Source organism: Cryptomeria japonica, chromosome 3, assembly GCF_030272615.1.
Source record: "Cryptomeria japonica chromosome 3, Sugi_1.0, whole genome shotgun sequence".
NCBI classification, from domain to species: Eukaryota; Viridiplantae; Streptophyta; class Pinopsida; order Cupressales; family Cupressaceae; genus Cryptomeria; species Cryptomeria japonica.
The window spans coordinates 194,423,771-194,430,070 of NC_081407.1; positions in this window are offsets into that span (position 1 = coordinate 194,423,771).

The following is a 6,300-nucleotide window of genomic DNA, read 5'->3' on the forward strand; positions in this document are numbered from 1 at the left end:
ACAAGGATGCTACATAGTGATTACTGAGCACAGAAGCTTGAAGACCTGTTAGAATAATAGAGTGTAGATGCCCAACAGATAGACAAGATTAGTTCTATGTCTAAATTGTATTGAACAAATAGGAATCTACTTTAGCATTTTTAGATGTGAAGTTGTAGACATATCTTTATTACTGTTATTTTGTGAAAGTGACAGGAAATCTCTTAACCGAGTGGACTTAACAGTCTTATATGTAAATCCTCTAGCAAGGTGACATTCTGATTGAGTGTTTGAAATCCTTTGACAAGGTCACTTCTAACAAAGTGAAGATCCTAACAGATCTGAGGGAAATCCCTTAACCGGGTCACATCTAGCAATGTGTTTGTAATCTTTAACATGATTTGCTTTTAACCGAGCATACTCTAGAAGAGTATATTTCTTAGTGGATCTGAAATCCCACAGTGGTTTTTCCCTATTTGGGTTTCCACGTTAAATCTGGTGTTATGAGGTTTATATTGTTCATATGCTTTTGAGTTTGCATGTTTGACAGTTTTTGGTTATATGACTGATATATATGTTACCGAGGTTGAATCTGATGTTTTTATGGATGATTAAGTTTGTATGATTCACCCCCCCCTCTCATCTTGTTGGCTATTGGATCTATACTTATATTAAGTATCAGAACTATCACCCTTACCTGGTCGATGTTACGACCCATAAGGGTCAAATCCCAATGCTGAAGAATGCACACGAGCTCCATGGAAAGCTGCCCGTCCTCAACCTGCAAAGCATTCCATTCAAGAACATGAGTCACATTAGGATGATAAGGTCAAAGAACTGAAACATGAAAGACATCGTGGATGTGGGATAGACTCGATGGCAAAGCAAGACGATATGCAACATGTCCTATCCTCTCAAGGATCTCAAAAAGGCCAACAAAATGAGGCACCAACTTAGAACCCTTTCCATAATGGATCAGACTCTTCCGTGAACGCACTCTCAAGAACACACGGTCGCCAACTGAAAACTGACGATCCACTGTATGAGCATCAAATACTTCTTCTGCCTGCCCTGAGTAGCAACCAAATGCCCACGAATCTGCTCAACCCGCTCCTCCATCTCTCGAAGCATATTCAGTCCTAAACGCACCCTATCCTCTAATCAATCCCAACTCAAAGGAGTATGGAAAGGATGACCATACAATGCCTGGAAGGGGGACATGCCTATGGAGTTGTGATATCCATTGTTATAAGCAAACTCCACAAGGCAAAGATATTCCTCCCAGCATGACTGTTGGTCCATAACATACAATGCGAAGCATGTCCTCCAAGACTTGATTCACACACTCAATCTGACCATCGGTCTCTGGGTGATAAGCTGAACAGAAGTTTGACTGGGTCCCCAAAGCATGCTAAAGTGAGGTCCACAATGCTGAAGTAAAGACATGATCTCTATTAGAAATAATCCGCCTAGGAATCCCATGCAACCTCACCACATCTTCCAAGAAAACTTGTGCCACCACTGCTGCTGTATAAGAAGATTGAATAAGAACAAAATGAGCAAATTTGGTCAATTTATCAATAATGACCATGATGGCATCATGGCGATGTGGAGAAACATGCAATGACACTATGAAATCCATGGAAATGATATCCCATTTCCAATCTGGTACCAAATTAGGCTGTAAAAGCCCTGCAGGGTGCTAATGCTCCGCCTTCACCCACTGACATTCTAAACACATCAACACAAAATCAGCAATGTCACGTTTCATACTAGCCTAATGATATATCTGTCTCAGATTTGTGTGCATCTTCTTGACACCAAGGTGTGCCGAATAAGGTGCATGATGGGCCTCAGTCATGATCAAAATACGAAGACCCTCCAAAGGAGGTACATAGATCCATCCAAGATGTTGAAGAAGACCATCTGCCTCAAGATTATATCTAGAATATCTACCCTCTAATGGTCTTCCGGACTCCATCACAGCTCTAACATCCTGATACCAGGTGTCCTGAAGAAGAATCCCAAGAATTCTCTCTCAAGTCCACTCCAAGGGACAATGTTGCAACCTCATGTCGCCTATGACTCAAAGCATCTACCACTACATTCTCTTTCCCCTGAATATATCAAACCTCAAAATCATACTCACAGAGGAATTCCATCCAGCTTTGCTGTTGAGCATTCAAGTTCGACAGTGTGAAAATATACTGCAAATTACGGTGATCACTATGTAGCTCAAACCACCGCCCCAACAGAAAATGTCGCCATCTAACCAGCGTATGCACTACAACTACCAACTCCAAGTCATGAACTGGATAGTTTAGCTCGTGGTCCTTGAGTTTGCGAGACTCATAGGAAACCACATTACCATCCTGCATAAGAACTGCTCCTATACCTTCTAAAGAGGCATTTGTGCATACCATAAAATCTCTGGATGGATCAGGAACTGCTAGAATCGGAGCACTAACAAGGAGTTCCTTCAAGGTACGAAAATATGACTCACATTTCTCTAACCAAACAAACTTCTTCCCTTTCCTCTGAAGAGAAGTGATCGGGTGACTTATCCGGGAAAAATTTGAACAAAGTGACGGTAATATCTGGCCAAACCCATAAAACTTAGAACCTCTGAAACATTGTCAACGTTGGCCAATCTATAATGGCTTGGATCTTAGAAGGATCCATGGATACACCTTCTCCTGAAACTATATGACAAAGATAGTTCACCTCTGACTGGAAGAAATCACACTTCGCCAAGTTGGCATAAAGCTGATTCTCCCTCAAACACTGCAACACCTGTCGCAAGTGGCCCTCATGCCCTTCCATAGATCTAGAATAAATCAATATGTCATCCAAGAACACAAGGAAAATATGATCAAGGTAGGTGCAGAATACCCCATTCATGAGGCTCATGAAAACTGAAGGCGCGTTCGTCAACCCAAATGGCACCACTGTGAACTCATAGTGACCATAACGAGTACGAAACACCATCCTATGAATGTGTACATCATGAATGCGCAACTGATGATACCTAGATTTCAGATCAATCTTAGAGAACACCTTGGCTCCCTTTACATGATCAAAAAGATCATCTATACGAGGCAATGGATATCGATTCCTGATGGTTACCTTATTCAGCTGTCAGTAATCAATGCATAACCAAAGAGAACCATCCTTCTTCTTAACGAAGATAATAGGCACACCCCAAGGAGAAACGTTAGGATGAATGAACCCCTTGGCTAACAATTCCTCCATCTGCAACTTCAACTCACTCAAATCCTGAGTAGTGATCCGATATGGAGCTCTTGAAATAGGTTCCGTACCAGGAACCAAGTCAATGTGAAAGTCTATGTCCCGCTTCGGAGGCATATCGTGAATATCCAAAGGAAACACATCAGCGTACTCTCGAAGAATAGGGTGACCATCAAGAGAAATTTCTCGACTCTCTTCCTCATCCACATCCTCAAGAGCAACTGCAAAAAGATGACACCCTCGACGCATACACTACTTAAGCTGCATAGCAGAAATCATACATAAGGATATCGATCTCTAAACTTCTACGATCCCCATTTTCCTACTTTGATCATCTAAACACTCCACTGTCTTTTGACGATAGTCCACACAAGCGCTGTGAGATGATAGCCAATCCATCCCCAACACAACTCCATAAGACCCCAAAGGAATGACTCGAAGGTCAACTAAAGTAACAAAGGGTCCTAGGTACAAATCACAACTGGGAATGAAGATATCTACGGACACACGCACACCGGTAGCCAACTCTACTTGCCACCTATCTGTCTACTTAGTTTAAGTGAGCCTGCACCGCTCCATAATGGATGAGGAAATGAAATAATCAAAAGCACCAGAATCAAAAAGTATAGAGATAGGAATACCACACAACACACCTGCAGTCTTGATCACTGTACTCTGGTGCTCATCCTAGCGGTCATCAACCGCTGCAAATACTCTATCGGATCTACGTGCATCCCCCACTGTCGGCTCTGATGCTGCTGGCCTCTGACTACCTATCTGGTGAGAACGCTGAGGGCACTGAGCGGCTATGTGGCCAAATTGACCACAGGAGAAGCAAGCTCCCCTACCAAGTCCTCTACTTCTAGACGACCCACTAGATTGCTGGAAGCTTCCCCTACTAGGGGCTGAGATCTACCCTGAGAGGATTGCCCTGGGAAACTCTGCCTACTCCTCTGCCAGTTCCTGTTCTTCTTATGTTGAGAGTTGCCACCCTGCTGGCCTTGAAATTGTTTCGGCCTTGGCTGAAAACTTTGTTGTTGCTATTGCCCACCCTTAGTGGGTGTTTGAGAACCCCTAAAAGGTACAACAATCTGGGATTGATTCCCTCTAACTCTAGACCCACTGAAAGGCACTCTCTCGATCTACACTCCAGACTAACCGCCATGAGCACGACTAAGATTCTGCTCCACCAGCCTGGCTTTCACCACGACTACCTCTACTGAAGCAGGCTCAAACACTCTCACTCCTCCACTGATGCAGTCATTTAGACCCCTCAAGAAGTGTTGAACTAGCATCGCCTCATCATTACCAATACCGACATATTGTTTGAGCTCATAAAACCTGTGCTCAAACTGATCTACCGACATGTCAAACTGGCGCAAAGCATAGAACTCATCTACCCGTGACTGTCTCCATTGAGGTGAGAGAAATCGTGCCCTAAATCTCTCTAGAAAGATCTCCCATGACATGGTGCTAATGCTCACACCGATCCTCTCCTCCTCTAACCACCACCAAATAGAGGCAAAACTCTCGAGACGCATGATGGCGCATCTCGCCTTAGTGTTGTTGCCATATAGATGCATGGCAAAACACCGATCTAAACTAATCATCCATATCTCTTCCTCGAGACCGGTACCCTTATCATCAAAGTAAGGAGGATGGGACCTCATCAAGTCCCTCATGTACCCCATGGTAGCTGAGTCTTGGTCTACTGGGACCTCTCTCCTTTGGGAGACCTCTCTCTCTCCTCCAAAATCTGCTGATGCGACTCTCCTACCTGAGCATGGATGGGTTGATCGGCCTCAGGTCTGGGGCCTAATCTGGCTAGCACCTCCTGAAACATCTGCCTCAACTCTTCCCTTTCGGGAACCTGATCTCCTGCATGCTGCTCATCCTAATGAACAGACTGATCCTTCTCCACACTCACATGAATGGGTGGTGGTGAAGGACTATGGTGGTCAGAACCTCGACCGCGTCCCCCACCTCTACCTCTATTGTGGCCACCAACACAACCACTTCCCTTGGCTTTCCTAGCCATGACCTAACACTACACAAGAGAAAAAAAATTAGATCTACGACAAGGATACTAAGAAGGGAAACACAAACACTAAGATCTAATCAAAAGTTCAAGCTGAATGGGCTCATTTCAAAACCAGAGTACCCAGTGTTGAAACATGTGCTCTGATACCAAATGTAATACCCCACCAGGAACCCCAAAGGAAAAAACCAAACAACTAAGCAACTAAGGGTGAAAAATCTTTTTTTTTTTAAAGTATAAATCACATTAAGTGCTTAATTACTACATTGCAAAATAATAACACAAGCGGAAGACTAACACAAGAATTCCTAAAGGGTTACCAACGAAGAATTAAACGAAATGTTAAATTCCATAATTAAGATTAATCCAATTATCCATCACTTACTCATTGAGCATAACAAACCATAAACATATAACAGATATCATCATTCAAATATTGAAAGTATTACAATATAATTTTCTCTTTAATAAAGCATTTGCACAAAGCATAAGGATAGCTGATAAAATAACATCCAAAACTTACAATTACATTTCTCATCAAATACATGGCTTCCAATAATAGCTATAAAATTTACATCTTTACCAAAACAAGGTTACATAATTCCATTAATACAAATGATCACATAGGTCAACAAAGGGCAATAATCTCCAACATGAGATGATGCACGAATCACGAACCACAGGAACACCTGCGAAGCCAATCCTCGCATGAAGGCACAAACAAGAACATCCGATGGGAAGTGGCACTACCACCCGACCATGTGATCCCAAAACAGAATCACCCCACCATGCTAGGAGATAGAAGAAGACCCTCAAGCAAGCATAAGCAAGACATGGACGACAATACAATACGACTCCACAATACTCGAGGTGAACTCGACATCACAATACACTAGTGACCCTAAAGAGAGAGTGTCATCGCATAGCTTATGATGGTTACCCTAGGTAGGCCTCCTTATGTCCCGACCCCCATCCTGGGTTATCTTGGTAACCTTTCCCGAACCCTTGGTTCCATTTGTCTCATGCGAACCCTA